The 20951-nt window shown below is 39.5% G+C and overlaps 1 protein-coding gene across 1 annotated transcript in view; it reads left to right on the top strand.

The window, feature by feature from the left end:
- Positions 1–20951, top strand: part of LOC133557816 (dynein axonemal heavy chain 9-like) — a 363451-nt gene that overhangs the window by 138265 nt on the left and 204235 nt on the right. The gene's annotated exons all lie outside the window — the stretch shown is intronic.

Here is a 20951-nt window from a genome sequence, read left to right as displayed (position 1 = left end):
AAAAAGAACAACAACCTTTGATGCGTTTTTAAAATGAATGCGCTGCGGTATGCTTAAAATGATCCCAAAAATTTGACTATTACATCTTATTATGAATTCGCCTGTTACTACATTACATATATACTTACAACGTGTAAATTAATCAAAAATGTAGGTGTTTAGAGGTTAGCCCTTTTTAGGCCGAATAGAGCGACTCCCATAGGCTCCATTGTAAGCAGACTTTTGCTTGCATTTATTTTGTAGTTAGAATCATTAAATACAAAAACATACATGTGCTTGTCTTACATTAAGATTTTGAATTATAGGCAACATTTTAAAAAAGTGCAGTTTTCCTTTAAAGGGGAAATGGGCTTTTTGGGGGGAAATTTTGCCTTTCCTTCAAATCATTATGAGAGCCAAGAAGACACGTGTCTTTTTTTTTGGGTGGAGGTGGGTTTAAAGATGATAAAAAACATTTGAAAGATGCATTGAATGACAGTCACCGATATATATATATATATATATATATATATATAGTGTAACAGACACCTTCATAACAATCAATCAATCAATGTCTACTTATATAGCCCTAAATCACTAGTGTCTCAAAGGGCTGCACAGACCACTACGACATCATCGGTAGGCCCACATAAGGGCAAGGAAAACTCACACCCAGTGGGTCGGTGACAATAACGACCCAGTGGGACGTCGGTGACAATGATGACTATGTAAAATGTTTTATATGCACACTGCAAGTATATGTATAAAATTTCATAACACACACCTTCAGAACAATATTTGATATGTACAATATTTACCGTATTTTGATCATTTTATTCATTGCCAGACTAATTCTTTGGTGCATTTATTTCCGTTTCCAATGCAGCACACGTCTGACTTTTGGCAACAACAAGCTAATCATGGCATATTCAGTAACAAACAACGGAGATTAATTTTTCTGGGAAAATGAGGATTCACAACCTTATCTTTTTAAAGCTGAGCGATCGAAGGATGAACTGATCCTTCTACAAGGGCGCCCAAAGAAAGAGAGAGATGTTAGAGCAGACAGAAGCCGAGAGAGGGAGGTGAAAGTGAGTCAAAGCCGCATAATGTGGAACTTGAAGCCAAGCTTTTGCATCATAAATGAAGTGCTTACCCATAGTTAACCGGAAAAACCGTCCCTGGCCAGCTGGAACAAATAGACATTGAGTGACTCACACTTTATATTGATCATGATACTCTCAGCATGTCAATCAATCAATCAATGTTTACTTATATAGCCCTAAATCCCTAGTGTCTCAAAGGGCTGCACAAACCACCACGACATCCTCGGTAGGCCCACATAAGGGCAAGGAAAACTCACACCCAGTGGGACATTGGTGACAATAATGACCCAGTGGGACGTCGGTGACAATGATGACTATGAGAACCTTAGAGAGGAGGAAAGCAATGGATGTCGAGCAGGTCTAACATGATACTGTGAAAGTTCAATCCACAATGGATACAACACAGTCGCGAGAGTCCAGTCCAAACACAGCAGCGAGAGTCCCGTTCACAGCGGAGCCAGCAGGAAACCATCCCAAGGGTAGCGGACCAGCAGCGCAGAGATGTCCCCAGCCGATACACAGAGGGACATAGAAGAAAAAGAAAAGAAACGGCAGATCAACTGGTCTAAAAAGGGAGTCTATTTAAAGGCTAGAGTATACAAATGAGTTTTAAGGTGAGACTTAAATGCTTCTACTGAGGTGGCATCGCAAACTGTTACCGGGAGGGCATTCCAGAGTACTGGAGCCCGAACGGAAAATGCTCTATCTCCTTTCTAATGACTTCAATTTTCTTACTAAAGAATTGCATAAAGTCATTAGCTGAGTGGGTTGAGCTACTGGAAGGAGTCCCTTGTTGGGTTAGCGATGCTACCGTACTAAACAAAAATTTAGGATCGTTTTTATTACGGTGGATGAGATTTGAGTAATATTTAGCTTTAGCTAAGGTAAGCATGCGTTTATAAGTTATTAAACCATCACTCCATGCTTGATGGTGCACCTCAAGTTTAGTCGTGCGCCATTTGCGTTCCAGCTTTCTACATGATAATTTCTGAGTTCTAGTTTCTTCTGTAAACCACGGGGTGCGCTTTTTTGGAGCCTTTTTTAACTTTAGCGGTGCTATGTTATCAATGGTTTCGCGCAGGGCGTCGTTAAAGTTGTTAGTGAGGTTATCAATAGAGCCCACATACTTTGGGAATGGTGCCATTACCGAGGGCAGTAGGTCAGCAAGAGTTGTCGTTGTGGCTGTATTAATGTTGCGGCTGCTATAGCAGGTATTATTATTATTAGTTTGACGAACATGCGTCCGAACCTCGAATTTTATAAGGTAATGATCGGACAATACTTTAGTATACGGGAGTATCGTAACTTTGGAAACGGTGATGCCCCTGACAAGCACTAGGTCTATCGTATTACCGTTGCAATGCGTGGGTTCATTTATTATTTGTGTGAGACCACAGCTATCAATTACAGTCTGGAGCGCTACGCACGGTGGGTCCGATGGGGTATTCATATGGATATTAAAGTCCCCCATTATGATTATATTATCGGCGTGTGTCACTAGATCAGCAACGAACTCTGAGAATTCATTAATAAAGTCCGAATAGGGCCCTGGGGGGCGGTAGATAACAGCCAGGTGTAGAGGCAGCGGTGTGACAGACCTCATAGTAAGCACCTCAAACGATTTATATTTATTATTTATATTAGGACTAAGGTTAAAGTTTTCGTTGTATATTAGTGCGACCCCCCCACCCCTTTTGAGCGGACGGGCAATATGCGCATGTGTAAAGTTAGGAGGACATGCCTCATTTAGCGCAAAAAAGTCGTTTGGTTTAAGCCAGGTTTCGCTGAGACCGATGACGTTAAGATTGTTGTCTCTGATAATATCATTAACTAACGTTTTAGGAGACAATGATCTTATGTTTAAAAAACCTATATTATAGGTAGTGGGCTGTTTTAGGGAGTTTTTGATCAAATTATCCGTAGTAGCAATATTAATAATGTTGTGTTTATTATGCCCAGTGCATTCAGTATAGTTACGACCATATCTAGGAATTGAAACGACAGGAATTTTCCGATTGTTTGATTGTTGCTTTGATAAACTGCACGCATCATGGTTAGCCACCTCAGTAACGGGGATTTTCCGATTGTTTGTTTGTTGCTTTGATAAACTGCACGCATCATAGTTAGCCACCTCGGTAAAGGGGATTTTCCGATTGTTTGTTTGTTGCTTTGATAAACTGCACGCATCATAGTTAGCCACCTCAGTAAAACACATGTCCAACTCTGAAACACTCAAAGCAGAAAAAACTTGTTCTAATTTAACTGACTCCTTACCCAGACCAGTAGTCTCGCATTTTCCATCTAAATCCGTCTTCGGGATGGAGGAAAGTGGTGTTCTGTGGGGATTAGCCTTCTGCTTTGTTTTAAGCCCCGCTCGGCATCCGCGTTTCCGATCACACCGCTGGCGTCTGCTCCGTAGACGGCCCCCGCTGCTACTAGACTCCCCTGCTTCACAGGCCGCTGGATGTAGCCGCCGATGTATTCCCATGCTAGTTAGCATGTTTAGCACGCCCGCGTCTATCAGTCCAAAACGGCCCGATTCGTCCACATCCAGAAGTGTCTGGCGGTCGTACGTGATCACGGAGTGACCACGATGCGAGCCAGCCATAAAGTTTGTGGAATTGTCCGGTATGTCATGTGTTTATCTTGACAGATAGCACACGCTGTTTGGCTAGCGGTGTACAAACAAAACATGAAATGATACGTTACAAATACTGTAGTTCATGTTTTTCAGTCAGTACAGATTGGTATCTTATCGCATTGTGTTGTGCATTAAAAACTCAAATGTGTTTCCTGCTGACGTAGAATCAAGCTTATCTCCCGCCGTAGCTAACTTCTACGGAGATGTGTTACTATGCTAGAAAAATAGTTCCTCAGTGTTTGCTCTTACAATAACAATGTTGCTACAGCTTGGTTATTATACAGGTTACGTAACATAAATGAAGTATCGTTGACGGTTTTTGAAAGCATTTTAAAGAGTTTTAGATGTAGAATTGATTGCTCCCATTAGCTACATTGCTACCCAACAAGAACAAATGTTTTTTGTTTTTTTTTATGTTAGAATGCATAAAACATTTACTTTTGTCTTCTTGTCTCTTATAATGATTGTGAACAATAGGCCAAATTCCCAAAAAAGTGCAGTTCCCCTTTAAGATATGTAGTCCTCTGCGCAGGAACTTAGTAGATCAGCTTTGTTTGCGCTATCAAGTTTGTAAGTGGTTTAATACACGCAGTAGTAGATCAGGCCCATTGTGTATTAAAGGCCTACTGAAACCCACTACTAACGACCACACAGTCTGGTAGTTTATATATCAATGATGAAATCTTAACATCGCAACACATGCCAATACGCCCGGTTTAGTTTACTAAATTACAATTTTAAATTTCCCGCGGAGTTTCCTGTTGAAAACGTCGCGGAATGATGACGCGTGTTTGTGACGTTATTGGTTGTAGGGGACATATTAGCTCAGCACCACTTACGGCTAAAAGTTGTCTCTTTTCATCGCGCAATTACACAATATTTTGGACATCTGTGTTGCTGAATCTTTTGCAATTTGTTCAATTAATAATGGAGAAGTTCATTTAGAAAGATGGAGGTGGGAAGCTTTTATCCTTTAGCCACACAAACACAAGGCGTTTGTTTCCTTGTTTAAAATTCCCGGAGGTGAAGCTTTACTATGGATCACAGCGGTCAAGCGAACATGGATCACGACTACATGTCAACCGGCAGTTTTCGGTGAGAAAATTGTGGAAATAAGTCACTTCTTACCGGAGATCAGCGGAACCAGCGCCCTCCTGCATCCATGACTTCTCTCAGAGACTCTGGTGTCAAAACACCCGTGGCCACACCCCTCCGACTTTCAGGTACTCTTTAACTCACTAAAACACTAGCAACACAATAGGCAGATAAGGGATTTCCCAGAATTATCCTAGTAAATGTGTCTAAAAACATCTATATCGATTTCACTTGCTCCCGCCTTTTTTTTTTTTCCTTGGCTTTCACTCTAAATTTCCTCATCCACAAATCTTTCATCCTCGCTCAAATTAATGGGGAAATTGTCGCTTTCTCGGTCCGAATAGCTCTAGCTGCTGCTGGCACATTATAAACAATGTGAGGATGTGAGGAGCCCTACAACCAGTGACGTCATCGCCGGCTACTTCCGGTAAAGGCAAGGCTTTTTTATTAGCGACCAAAAGTTGCAAACTTTATCGTTAACGTTCTCTACTAAATCCTTTCAGCAAAAATATGGCAATATCGTGAAATTATCAAGTAAGAGACATACAATGGACCTGCTATCCCCGTTTGAATAAGAAAATCTCATTTCAGTAGGCCTTTAACACATCACTCAAAAGTTACACAATTTACTAATACTTTGTTTTGTTAAAAAAACAAAAAGCAAAAGCCAGCCGAGTGAAGTTAAAGAAAACTGGTGATGTGGTTCTGTCTTGGATTTTCACAATAAAATGACACACCTTCATAGATTTAGTGCATGGACCTTGTCCTGAACTCACACATTTTTTTCTGTGGACAGCATTGAAAGATTAAAACGGCCGGATGTGGCTATCAGGCCAGTTCATGTTTTTTTTCCAAGACATGCTATGTTTTGCCATGTCTGTTGTCTCCCTGGGGGCAATGTTTGTTTATCCTCTCCTGTTCTCAGTTGAAATGAAGTGAATTATATTTATATAGTGCTTTTTCTCTAGTGACTCAAAGCACTTTACATAGTGAAACCCAATATCTAATTTTTGCATTTAAACCAGTGTGGGTGGCACTGGGATCAGGTGGGTAAAGTATCTTGCCCAAGGACACAACGGCAGTGACTAGGATGGCGGAAGCGGGGATCGAACCTGCAACCCTCAAGTTGCTGGCAGGGCCGCTCTACCAACTGAGCTTTACCGCTAAATGTTGTAACACTAAAAAGACTCCAAAACAATTTAAAATTAAAATACAGACGTTTCATTTTTAAATGCGACAGAGAGACAATTATTTATTTTAAATGCAACCATGTCTAGACAGAAAATAAATGCCCCTTCATGCATAAAAGGTAAGGCTATTTAGATTGTTGCATAAAAGAGTGATGTATTGTAGCTGAGATAGGCGCCAGCGCCCCCCGTGACCCCGAAAGGTTATAAGCGGTAGAAAATGGATGGATGGATGGGTGTACCGAATTGTTCAAAAAAAGGTCAGGCTTTCATCCCCAATGTCCAACAGTCAGAAAGGCATCCTCTCGGTATATGATGACTTTATGAGAGTCAGGCAGTTTGTTTTGGTCCATTTCAGCTTTAATTAACAATATATAAATAACAAATGCAATGTTTATATCCCGCCGACAACGCGAACACTTCGCCTTTAGCGTTAGCTTGTTAGTAGGAGCATTCTGTTCATCGGGTTGAGGCTAATAACTACACAAATGGAGTGTCACCGACTATTTTTGCAACATGTAATAAAGTAAATAGTTAATATTTGATGTCTTCTACTGGTGTGCTGCATCCTTTATTTCTACTGGAGTGCTGCCTCCTTTATTTCTACTTGTGTGCTGCCTCCTTTATTTCACATTTACCCAACAAAGTCTCAGATTAGTAAACGGCTGACGTCATTGCTTCGAATCCGGCTTCATACTTCTCCGTAAATGTGTCTAAAAGAGTCTTCTCGTAGCTTAGCATGTCGAATTAGAGTTTGTAAAAAATAATAAACAACAATATACTGCAAATAATTTAAAGACCACTGCTGAGTAAAAACATTCCAAGGTACTTCCACTGATCAGCGTTCTTCACCACAAAAATGCCTCACAAAAGTTCCTGCATTTTGCAAGCTCCTGATTGATTGATTGATTGAAACTTTTATTAGTAGATTGCACAGTTCAGTACATATTCCGTACAATTGACCACTAAATGGTAACACTCGAATACGTTTTTCATTAATCAATTAATGTTCATTTTCTTCTTCTTTCTCTCAGTAGTCTGGTTTGTTGTAATAAAAATACAAAAAGAGCAAGAAATAAACAAGTCGCTGCACATATTCTAATTGCGGTCCTGAGTTTGAAAATTACGTTTTAGGAATGACCTAACTTTGTTCAACCAATCAGCGTTCAACAATACAGTCCGCCCTTAAAAAGGTTCCGGACACCTTACAGGAGTCCTGCCTTGCTGGCAGGAACTCCGAAAGGTTCCTGAAGAACTAAATTTACTCGGGTAGTTTTTAGTGGAAACACAGGAGGAAGTTTATTTGGGAAATTCCTGTAAAAGTCCCTGCGGTGGAAAAGAGCCTATTGGTTGAGGAAATGCCAGGGGAAAATGTGCATCATAGAGATACTGTATAACAAGCAGAAACATATATTGTTAAATGTTTACAGTCCCAGGACCTTTGCTGGAGAAAGCAAACGTGATTAATAAAAGCACAAGTGGTCAAACAACCCTCATTACAGTGAGCTCTGTTTCCCAATAGCTCAACACCACATGCTTTTTTTCTTGCTTACCTTACATCTACTATAGAAAAATCACACATGCAATAAGGAACCTCACATACAAAGTGACATATTGGAGGGCGGCTTACATGCCCTGCAGTCTGCACTAAGAATTAGCCAATTTATATATTTGTTAATAAAGGATCCCTCTAATTAGAGAGCAGACTGTTTACAGCAGCAAGCCACCATTAATGCATGCTGTGTCTGCTAGCACATCCATTCTTCCATAAGTACCGTTACTTAACATTCAGTGCTGCTCACCAAAGGCTGCTGTGGTCATAACAACCAAGGGCCAGTGGGGTTAAAAACAACAGTGAAGAATTGTAGGACGTGCTGTGCTGAGTATATGATTCATCCACTCCCCAGAGGACACATTATTTTCGTGTTTTCCTCTCCATTTATTTGCAGGTTATGTCTTGGCTTTGGGGAATATAGTCTTCAACAGATATTTGTTTGGGGGTCGTGATTAATGCATTCATTAAGTAACAATTTCGCCATTACTAGAGTTAGGTATAATAAAACCACTAGGGACTGACATGGATTTAGTGAGGAACCCTAATGCAAAACATGGAGTTATAGACCAAAGACTTGCAACCAGAAGTTCAGCTTACAAGTAAGCAGTCCTACACAGGCAACCAAATCACAAAGAAAAAGTAAAAGCAAAACCTCTAGATGATAAGTGCCAAAGCAGACAAACCACCAAACCACAAAAACTGAGGCAAGTAGGTTGGGTGTTGATTTAAACCGGTGCCATATAAAGTTTAAGTTAAAGTACCACACACATACTAAGTGTGGTGAAATTACTCTCTGCATTTGACCCATCCCTTTGTTCCACCCTTTGGGAGGTGAGGGGAACAGCGAGCAGCAGCAGTGGCCACGCTCAGGAATCATTTTGTTGATTTAACCCCCAATTCCAATCCTTCATGCTGAGTGCCAAAATGGGTCCCATTTTTATAGTATTTGGTATGACTCAGCCGGGGTTCTTAGGGCGGACACTCTAATCACAAGGCCACTGAGCAGGCCATATACTGTGGGTACTTTTGAAATGAGGCTAGTGCTCAAATGGTGCCCAAAGCGTTTTGTAATATTAATTTTGTATTATTAACTTTCCCAATGGCGTGGTGCAGTTGGGAGAATGACTGTGCAAGCAACCTGGGGGTTCCTGTTTCAATCCCCACCTCCTACCAACCTCGTCATGTCCATTGTGTCCTTGAGCAAGACACTTCACCCTTGCTCCTGATAGGTCGTGGTTAGGGCCTTGCATGGCAGCTCCCGCCATCAGTGTGTAATTGGGTGAATGTGGAAATAGTGAAGGTAGAAAAGCGCTATATTTTTTCTACACAAGATGAAACATAATGAATAAATTCAGCGGTTTTTGTTGCTATATTTTATATGCATCCTACACTATGTTAGTGTTAATGTATTATTTAAATTATTTCATTTACGTTACTTGCACAATATCCACATCAAGCACTTGTTTCAGGTGGCTGAGTATGCTTCTTTTATGGTGAGGTACAACCAAAAATTCAAACGTTAGTTCTTTAGCTCGATCTAGATTAGAAAAACTAACGTTAAGCGCAATGCATGAATTAGAGAGTAGCGCCTACACCAAATGTTTGCTTCATTTAATTAATAGTAACTACAATGGTACCTCAACTTAAGCGTACCTTAACTTATGAGTAACTTCAGATACAAAGTGTCTCTCGGGTTTTTGTTATGCGTTACATTGTGAGCATAGTTTTAAAGTTACGAGCCGCTAGATGGCGTAGCTCAGGAGTGCTCATTACATTGATCGCAAGCTACCAGTTGATCTCGCAGGGGGTGTGGTACATAGCCAGGCATTAAACAAATAGACATCACCTGTTATCAAGCTTCACTATGGCGTCACATTTGTTCCTTAATTGTTATACACAGAAACCGAGGTTTCTGTCAGATCTTGTGGCTGCTGAGTTCATTAGGAAGAACAAACGGACAGTTCAGTTCAGTTTCACTTTATTTCGAACATGCATACGATACAATGTAATGCATCACATACAGGCAAGAACGCAATAAACACTTTTTATTTCAACACAGACTCTCTCTCCCTAACAATTGCCGTCAAAAGTGTAAAGATTGACTGCACAGTTTCTGTCATCACAATAAAAGTGCTGCTCCATCCTGCCTGCAAAATAAAACTGGCGCACAAAAGATAGCAAGCTACGGAGTTATCCCCAATGTATTTCTTGTAAAGAGTATGAAAATGAGTGTGGTAACTGGAAAGGTAAGAAGCTAAAAACCAACCACTTCCATGTGGTATTGGAAAGAGAGAAGAACGTTTCATACCTCGACAATGTTAAATTAAAGTTGTGGAACTTATCAGCAACTACTGTAAATCCTGCCTTATTCCAAACAATGCAAGGCATCAGAATGAGGTAATACACCAATTTATATTGTTGTCTTCAAGAAAGAAAGGAATATAAATATATTTAACATGTTTGCTGCTAAGATAGGCACCAGCGCCCCTGGCAATCCCAAAGGGAATAAGCAGTAGAAAATGGATGGATGGATGGATGTTTGTATTTATATTAAACATACATACATACATACATCTTATCACAAAATGTCTGAGATGGGTCCAGTTAAAAAAAAAACTATGAAGGCACAAAAACAGGGACACAAGTTTACCGCACCCAGTTGCGGGTCACCAGCGCCCCATTCTGGAGCCAGGCCTGGAGGCCTGCCTTGATGGCGGGCGCCTGGAGGCACAGCCCAAAGAGGTACTGCGGGCTCCCTTTCCCATGGGCACACAACTCATGGGAGGGGCCAGAATGGTCTGCAGAAGCTAACTCTTTCACGCCTTTGTCTGGGTGGGAAGGTGCCTGAGCTTGTGTGCAAAGTGGGGACGTTATGGCTGGATCTAGTTGAACTCGTCAACAATCCTGTTCTGTCCCTCTGTAATGTTTGTCTGCTCTTAAATGGAATTGTGCTGGAAATCTTAATTTCCTTTGGGGATTATCAAAGTATTTCTGATTCTCATTCCGATTCTCATTCTGACTCACCTCAATGCACGGCAGGGTTTCTGGAAACAGTCTTCTCGAGAGGGGCTGTACTCTCTTCCACTCTGGCGTTGCAACCAGTGAGAGGCAACGGGCGTTGGTGGCTATAGTTGTTGCCCCCTGGCTCAGAGCCTGTATGTTGGAGTTTAACCTGGTAGATGAGACGGTAGTTTCCCTTCATCTCCGGGTGACGGCAAGGGTCCCGACTGTTTTTTGTGCTAACACATCAAACAAGAGTTTAGAGTACCCGCCCTTTTTGGATTCCCTACAGGCAGTAATGGAGACTGCTTCTCCAGGTAATTCCCTTGCCCTGCTGGGGGACTTCAACGCTTACATTGTCAACAACAGTCAGATCTGGAAAGGCATTATTTGAAGGAACAGCCTCCCGGATCTAAACCCGTGTAGTGTTTTGCTATTGGACTTAAGTGCTCGTTATAGATTGTCCATCACCAACACCATGTTCATACATAAAGGTGTCCATATGCGCGCACCTTGCATCAGGACACTCTGGACCGCAGTCTGATGATCAATATTGTGGTTGTGTCTTCAGACTTGCGGTCCCATGTCTTGGAGACTCAGGTGAGTAGAAGGGCAGAACTTTCTACCAATCTCCAGTTGGCACCGATGGTGGGGCAGACCTGGGAGGCCCAAACGCATTGTGAGGTTCTGCTTGGAATAGCTGGCAGAGCCTCCTGTCAAAGTGGGGTTCAATTCCCAACTCTGGAAGAGCTTCAAACATGTTCCTGAGGAGGCAAGGGACATCAAGTTCGAGTGTTATGTGCCTCTATTGTCGAGGCGACTGACCAGAAACCGCTGGTAGACACTAACGTTAAGGGATGCCATCAGGCTGAAGAAAGAGAGCTACTGTGTCTTTTTGACATTGGATGAGTTTAAAGAAGCCACAGAGAATGACTTCCGGAAGGCTTTGAAGAGATTCTGGACCACCATCTTTCGTCTCAGGAAGGGAAAACGCTGCACTGTCAACACCGTCTATGGTGGGGATGGTGTGCTGCTAAGTTATGAGTTTGGTTGTGGAACACATTATGCTTGCAAGTTGAGGTACCAATTTATTAACAGTAACTATTAATTTATCACGAAATTAGGCACCGATATGTTAGTTTTGGCATGTAGTTACTATCATTTACGCAGGCGCTCGAACTGATATCTACCTATAGAAACAAGTGTTCAAAAATGTATTTAAAAAAAAGTGTCACCTCAAGCTTAAGAATGCGAAGAAAAAGCACCAAATTGGCAACATTAAAGGAAAAGAGGCAGTTTAAATACACTAGGGAGGCAAGCAGACCATTTGGACCAGGTGTGACACATTAAATAGTAATGAGGTAATCAAGGAAACAGGAAGAAGAAATTGAGGAACAATTGAACACAGAAGTTACCAAAAAAACAACATGCAGAATACAAAACTAAACTCAACCAAAACTTGTTAACGTACATTACAACGGCAAAATATGAAGAAACAGAGGATATAGTGCAATGCACTATGATATTTAGGGATGAAGCCACTACTGTATGTCCAGGGCAACTGCTAATTTTATGAATGCTGAAGATGATTCACTCATATTGTGCACTAACATTTTTCTTGATTATTCTTATTCTTCCCTACACTATCCAACACCAAAACATTCAACATTTATTGTCAATATTCAAAATATTCATGGTTTTCCTGTAGTTTGAAATTTTTCATAAAACATTTCAATTACAAATCAGCACTTTCACCAAATTTCTGGGGATTTCCTTTCTAAAGTATAAGGATTCCTAATTAGGTTCCCAGAGACCAGGAAACCGAGGCATGCCAAAAAATAACCAACTCCAAATATCCATAGGGGAAAAAACATGGGACAAAAAATATGTAGCTAAATAAGGGCCAAAAGTTTTGGACTTTAAAAAAATAACTTTGGAACTGAAAGTTCAAGTTTTGATGTTAAATTAAAAAATAAAAACATGTATACAGTATATTCAAAATAAAAATAAGCAAACTCAACTTTATTTTAGGTTGAAAATATGTTTTATCCACGCATATAATTATATTGCATTTATTCTTTATTTTCATTTTTTACTTTCATTAATTTTGATATTTGAGCTTCTGTTTTTTTTTTTTTAGTTGCACATTTTTTCTTTTTAAGATTCAAGTCTCTTTTTTTTGGCCCTTTTTTAGCGTGGAGGGCGTGCGAGAGCTGTGGACTCATAACAGACAGCTCAGCAAAAAGATAAGCCTATCCCGTTGCCTTCAGGGAACTTAGGAACTGATTCAGTTCAACTCAAAACTTTATATAGACTACACCCGTGCCGCCGTATTTACGTGCCTCCACTTTGACTGCATTTTCTCCTCGTCAGCCATGTTGTAGATTTTAGCGCTTCCATATGGAGGCTACAGAAAGACATAGGTTAGAACTATATGCTACTTTGTATTAGAAATGGCAACAGCTCAGAATGCATTTGCATCTATGAGCCAGTCTGCCCCAAAACAAGAGCATAAAAAAAAAAGACGGAACTTATTGACTACAACATAGGACTACAATGGTGCACTTTCGCAAAGCTCTTCAGGCAAAACGTTACCATATATGGATATATCCGCTGATGTCACCAATCGGAAAAACGTTTCAAATCGGGCAAATTCCAAACAGCTCGTTCGGAGGAAGTATGAAGGAAGGCAAGATTCTTTTATAAATATATCCACAATGCCTCTATGGTTTCATTTCAAATGTTCTGTACTTATACAGATCCCAAATACACAAAAACATGTACCAATGGGGAGAAATGCTGTTTTGCATCATACGTCTCCTTTCAAGCTGGGTTATTGAGGTGCATAATGTTTAAAGTGTTGAGTTGAACTGAATTAATTACTAAGTTCCCCAATGGCATTGTGTTAGGGGACGCCCCTTATCCTTTTACTAAGAAGTCCACGCCTCCCCGCACGCGTTTCACAATAAAAAAGAGCCCAAAATTTAAATCTGAAAAATAAAAAAGATTTGAATCGGAAACAAACAAAAAAATGTAAACTGTAAAAAGAAAGCTTTGAATCTGAAAAAAACAAGCTCAAATATTAAATTACTTGAAGGGAAAAATTAAAATAAAGAATTTGTTCAAAATAAAATAAGTCTGAATCAAAATTATATTCAACCTGAAAAATTGTGTGCAGTTATTTTTATTTTGAATACACTGATGTATTTTTCAAAATTGAACATCAAAATTTGAACTTTTGGCCCTAATTTAGCTTTATAGAAAAAAAACAACTGTAAACTTATGAAGATGGTCGCTGAGCAAGTCACCACACTAGTAAGATGCTGAATTATGTAGTTGTAAACGCAATCTGTTGCTTAGTTTTAAGAAACACTTTAAAAATATTGAGGTAGTTTTGCTTTAGTGAAATAAATTCCTAAAATGTCGTAAAAATGAACAAAAGCTTATCACACGATGATACACAAACTCACACATTGATGACTGATAGAATACAAAAAACGTGACAGACCACCAAAAAAACTTAAATGTAATTTTATAGTCTTTTCACAGTAAGTTATTGAATGAAATACCAGAATTTACATTAATTTAAAGAATATAAAATGTTCAATATTAACTATGAACAATAAAACACTTTATTAAAAACATAAGAACATTGCTCCTTTTACTTCTCAGACCACATCTTCAATTGATCTGTCTTTTTTACAATAAAGCAAAATTAAACAACGCCCCCCCGTGACCCCAAAAGGGAATAAGCGGTAGAAAATGGATGGATGGATGATCCAACAAACACGGTGAAAGATGAAAACAAAAGATAAAAAGCACACCCAAAGACCGCATATCACTCAAATGTGCAGATTCTAACCATTGGAACATGTGTTATTGTTCAAGACTTTCAGTAATTGGAACACTGCACTCTGCATCATATTGGGAGCTTGGAGATGTCCGACAGGCCAAAATAAAAAGCTTAACAGGCTGTATGTGGTGCGTGGGCCGTATTATGCCCAGGTCTGTGCTAGTTAGTAAAACTACCAGCATAGGTAAAATATCAGGCTAAACATCAGGGTGGCGTCTGGAAGTCGACTTTACGAAATCCTCCAGGGTCTTGATGGTGACACAGCGCAGATTATGCAAGCGAGCTGAGAAATGAACCTGCTCGGATTTTGCAAAAACACAAGACATGCAAACAAACTGTGAAAACGGACTTGATTAATTTGACTTGAATAATTACTACACCGTTGTTGTGCAGTGTAGTGGTTCACATAACTGACTTTCTGGAGCTGGTATGGTATCTATTGCCACCTAATATGCTATACCTAGTCCCCTGCGATTGACTGTACACCAGTGTACAGACTTCTCCTCCCACGCTTCCCACACAGTACACATTAAAAAATGTGAACAGCAAGTGTGCCTTTACTCAGCTGGAGCTGGTGCCCCTGCTGTGTCAGAGGGACTTCAATGATAACAATAGCTATTGTGGTAGCCAAACGTCGGTGCACAACACTGCTGTAGAACTGCAAAGCTTGATTTGAAAGACCACAACCAAGCATGCTTTTAGGGTGTTCCAGTCTCCAATGTAATGTGATTAGTGTTGGTGTTGCGTCCGAAGTGTCCATTGAGTATAATTGTCACGGGTGGTGAAAGGAAAGCTGTTTAAAGCTGATTTATGCGTGTTAAAACTGTGGAGAACTGTACAGTATATTATACCAACAGAGCATGCTCACGTGTATTGAATGTTACCTATGTCAGCCACCAATTAGTTGGGCGTGTGATCCCCACCACCCCACACCGTTCCCTCCACCCATTCATCATGTTGATGGCTCACTCTGTACTCTACTAATGTTCGACTGAAGCCGCTGCACGGTACTGTCACAGCCTGGAAACGCTGCCTTGCCCGCGGCCTGATTTCCTGTCTTTTAATTAGCTGAAAGACAAGGAAGAAAAACAGTCTGTTTTTATTTCCCCTGTGCAGCATCTTGATGTAGTCACACGGTAATGCAGCTCTTTGTCAAGGTGTTATGACAACTTTGTAACCACTTTAATTTATCTTTACGGCCGTGTCCTTGATCTTAGCTAGTGTGTGCGTGATTGTTTCTGTTAGTCCACTGATAGCAGGGCTTATCCCAAATCTATCACTTTTATTCCAGCTATGCATGCCATTCATTGCGCCCTTTCCCTTTATCTTTTTGGACAGAATAAGATTTATGATGGTATAAGCTAAAAGGTCACATGCACGTTGCCTGGCCAAATCCTGCAGGACACAAAATGGCAAAGAGTGAGGCCCCTGTGTGAAGCTCATTTGTTTGGCTTACCTTGACTGCCAAATCGCATTTGTCGCATTGAGGGATTTTTGTTAGGCTGGTGCTGCAGTCGGTCAGTATGACCCAGGGGGACCTCACAAAGATACAAATGAAACTAAAGGTGCTGTTAGCAACTTCCTCACAGTAACATTTTTCAAAGCAAAACATATACAGTAACACTACCGGTGACCTGATGTCACCATTATTGGTTAAACAAAACACAGTTGTGTGACAATTGTCTATATTTTTCACAATTACATAGTTTATCAAGGACAGCACACACCCTGGCTTCCACCTGTTCGACCTGCTACTTTCGGGCAGGTGCTACAGCTGCATTAGAGCCAGAACAAACAGGCTGGGAGACAACTTCTTTACCAGAGCTGTCACCATCTTGAACTCAAACTTGTAATTCCCATCGAATCCTAAATAACACTGCACCAGCGCCACTTAAGCACTTTGTCCAGTTTACATCTGCTGTGGCAACTAGAAACACGCGAGCCTCCACCACGGGGTGGTGTAGCGTACCCAGATGTAAAACATCTTTTGCATAATTAGCCTTTTCATATAAAGCCATAAAGGAATGGAACAACCTCACAACAAACTTGAAAAGTTTAACAGATTACTCTTCATTTACAATTTAAATTAAAATGTGGCTTTGGAGCAATCAAAGCTGCTCACACGGTCACTAGGTGGGCACTATGTTTGACAGATCAACTTAATGTGTATTATATTTATCCATGATAGCATTTTTGTTGTAAATTGTGCGGTGGGTCTGTTAAAATCATGGTTGTTTTTACAAATAATTTCAGATATGAACAAGAGCATGTATTGTCTTTGTGTGATGATGTAATTGAGGTGTGTTTGTATTGTATTTTAAGTATGTGTCCGTGAAAGGGCATTTTTTGACTTTTCTAAATGTGATTACATGATATGGTATGATTTTATTGTCATATTTTCATTGCATGATTTTTGTATGCATTTAATTTAGGTAGCCAGGGACTGCTGATGGAAATGAGCTATTTAGCTATAATCTGGTACAGAACATATCTTGCTTTGAGCTTAATGTGTCTGTGCATTGTCCCTTCAAATAAAGACTAAACAAACAAAGTAATAAATAATTCACCCCATATCCCCTCACTGTGCAATATCCTACCCTAATACCCTACTGTGCAATATTACCCTTCTAGTGCAATACGTCCGACACTGATTGTTACTTTATTACTCTGGTACTCTTGTTTTGTTCTGTATATTGTACAGTATTTTGTATATGGTTTTGTATATTGTACAGTATTGCTTATTGTTTTATTGGATAGTAGTCTGTTTATTTCAATTCTTATGTTTTATCTTCATTACTACTTGTGAGATTTATTTTTATTTGTTTCCACTACCGCACCTTAAATTGGAGTCCTTAATCACGTTATATGCAAATATAATGACAATAAAGTCCATTCTTTAGGTAACAAAACATTTTACCGGCCCGTATAAAATGATCAATGTTTATGCCAGTCAGTCACCCGGTCCCGTCAACAGGTATGTGCAGGTAGCGCATGTACAAAAGCAGTCCAAGAGAAGCAACAAACAATTTTTAGTCATGTTGTTTTATGATGGAATATGCATTTAATAACAGCTAACGCTAGCTAACCAAATAACTATTATTAGCAAACAACACCTAACGCCTATGCCCATGCATGTGTTATGTACCTACGTAATTACATCATTACGTAGGAGAAGCTTTACGAGGGCAGGATATACTGTGTAATATGCATTACAAAGTTAGCGCCCTCTTGGCATCTGTGTAAATGTTGAAAAAAACCCCTTTAATTGTTAAAAAAAAAATGTCTGTTTTGTTTCCAACAAACATTGTAAATGAATACTGTATTTTTCGTACTATGAAGTGCACTTAAAATCCTTTCATTTTCTCAAAAATCGAGAAGTGCGCATTTGAACCCAGAACGCCTAATGTACATATTAATTCTGATGGTGCTTACTGACCTCAAAGCAATTTTGGTACAAAGTGTAAATGATAAGTGTGACCGGATTGATGGCAGTCACACATAAGGGATACGTGTGGACTGCAAATTGACACCTGTTCAGTAAATGACACTAGCAGGTACCCGTAACCAAGCAACACCAAAGCTTTGATGTTTAATTGAGAATATAGAACATACACACAGCGCTGTGTCAAAATCTATCAACATTTGTTAGTTCGTTGGAATGCTACAAAGCCGCAACGTTTGATGGAATACGCAGCGTTACGGGCCTATACCACAGTCAGACGTTGAAGAGATGGTCAGAAAGCAATGGTCTGCAAAACTTGTTGACCAAAAAAAACCCATTACATGTTATTCAGACCACAAGGAAGTGTTTCAAATAGAGGGACAACAAATCATTATATTACCCTTTTGATGCACCTTATAATTCTGTTGCTCCTTGTATATGAAATACACTTAAATTGACCTGCTCACCGGCAGTGCGCCCTATAATCCGGTGTGCCCTATAGTCCGAAACACACGGTAGAGTTTTTTTTTTTTCCATTTGGATTTCATGTTAACTTAGAATTTTTTCTTTCAATATGTGGGCTGACCCAGTCCAAGAAAATCACTGCAACATTTGAATGGAACGGTGACTACCAGGGAAGGGTTATGCACCCAAAACACAATAGTGAGTCTATGATATGATAAAAACAAAAACATGAAACATAAAACATGATCCTGATTAAGGATCATGACAAATAGTTGTGAATGTTGTACAAAACAGGTTTTACAAAAATTTACGAAAACTACAGCAAGTCGTCAATACATTACAACTAAAACAACAGGCTAAACTGTGGGACAAAAAGTGTTGAAAATATATAACAATAAAAGACAATACATAACAAAAACTAGACATCAAAACTTAGCATGCAAAAGAGAGGCATGGAAAGAGCAACACAGAGCACAGAATTCATGTACAATTCAGTAGTGTTGGAGTTACCTATAAGGATTATTCTCCTGTTTTCCTGGTGTGAACGCCTGTTTCAAAAACATTAAATACAGTATATGACAAAAGTGGATCAAATATGTATGTCCAGTGTAAATTCTGCACATATAATTGACAGCAAAACATACATTAATAAAAACAATGCATCACAATCTTTGGAATGACAAAAGACCCCAGCACCAGGCAGGAATTTCATCAGCTTTTGCAATTTGCCATAGTTATTTCAACAACAAACACAATGTCATCTATAATAAACACGTACACTGTTATTTTAATTAATGAGCAGTGTCTGCTTCTGTTTGCTGTGCACAAATTGCTCTTTTGGTGGCACGGAGCGCTCGTGTTTGATTATAAATGTGTGCAACATACTGTAGCTTTAGCCTGTTTATCGTCCATCTAGAATGGTCTTCTTTAACGAACTTATATTAAGTAGGTCATACTGTTCCCTTATATTACAATAACAATAGGTATGAAAGCTTTTGAATTGAAGTGGGGGTGGTAACTTCAAAAACACTGCTTTTGCGCCACAGTCACATTCAACTTTTAGAGATTAGGACCAAGGTACAAACATGTAACTTGGTATGAAGTAATTTTAAAGATTAGATCCCTGCTATTTGCTGCGGTTTACGTTCTAAGAAACTCTGCGAAAGCTGAAAAAAAATAATGATTGATGATCCCACACATAAAATATTCTCAATCTTGTGTTGTCTATTTGATGTTTAAACTTTACAGTTATTAATTGATTTTTAAACGATTACACGCGTATAGTTTTCAGTGGTCCTGTGGTCTTATTTACGTGGCTCACCTTCGACAGTGTCTTCTCCCCGGCATCTATGTTGTAGCGGTGCAGCGTGCAAGGACGGACAGGAGTGGAAGAAGTGTCAAAAGGTGGAGCTAACCTTTTTAAATGACATTTAGACTTAACTTCAATCAATAACGGAGCAGCATCTCCTCATCCGTGAAAAAACGTCTGACCGGAACTCTCTAATAATTAAAGTTCCTTGGGTGAATAATGTAAACTCACTACACCGGTATGTTTTAGCGCTTTCACGGCGAGTTTACTGACAGATATAAGTAAGAACTGTATGATACTTAATATTAGGAACGGCAACCACTGAGGATGAATGTCCCATAACAAGAAGTTAGAGAAAAAGAAGAAGCTTATCGACTATAGTGTCGCTACGGACTACAAAGGCGTAATTGCACAATTTTTCAGGATTTATGCAGATCCCAAATACAGATCAGCCGGAACCAGAATGTTAAAAAAAAGTTGCTCTTGCATAGTATTGCAAAAAATAAACGCTAAATAATATGTCTTACCTTATACACACACCGTAATAATACTTGTATGTTTAATGTGCTGACAATCCATCAAGCAGTGCGGCTTCATAGCTTACGAAAGCCATTCTAAAACATTATGATCAATGGAACATATAAAATGTTGGTGTCGTTTACTTGAGTCATATGTTTGACTGCCATCTGCTGGTCACACTTTTCATTACAAGGCACACTGTCGAGTTTTGAGGGGGAAAAAAGGTTTTTAAGTGCGCCTTATAGTTCAGAAAATACGGTATATAAAAAAAAAACTAAAGCACCAATTTTTTTGAAGCACAAGTTTTGAGTCACTGAGTTGTGCCGAAGTGTTTTATCACGTCACACAACTTTGGCTGTGAGTGACAAGAAATAGTACCAAGAAGAAGCCAGTGCTTGACAATCTTATTTCCATTTTAAAGTTGCCTGTGTAGGAACTTATTCCCAGTGAAATAGGTAAATTAACACAGACAAGAGATGAAGGCGGAAAGCAGTGAGCTGCCAATGTTAAGATAGGAAATTGGGTTACAAGCTGGAACTATTAATGCTGCACATCAGCCGATAATTAATTTTCGTCTTTTAGAAACAAAATAATCATTCTACAAAAGCTGCAAAGGCTGTATTGAAATTATTCTGCCACTTCGATTGCATTGTTGAGGCACTTAAAGGGGAACAGCATTCATTCTGGAATTTTGCGTTTACAATCATTATAAGACACATCCACAACAACAGTCAACTTTATTGTCAATTAAGGAATCAAAAATACGTTTTCAGCACAGTCCTACTCAAGAAAAAATTACA

Source organism: Nerophis ophidion, linkage group LG08 (assembly GCF_033978795.1).
Source record: "Nerophis ophidion isolate RoL-2023_Sa linkage group LG08, RoL_Noph_v1.0, whole genome shotgun sequence".
In the NCBI taxonomy this organism is placed as follows: Eukaryota; Metazoa; Chordata; class Actinopteri; order Syngnathiformes; family Syngnathidae; genus Nerophis; species Nerophis ophidion.
The sequence above is the reverse complement of the archived record's forward strand: the minus strand, read 5'-3'. Positions and strand labels throughout refer to the sequence as shown.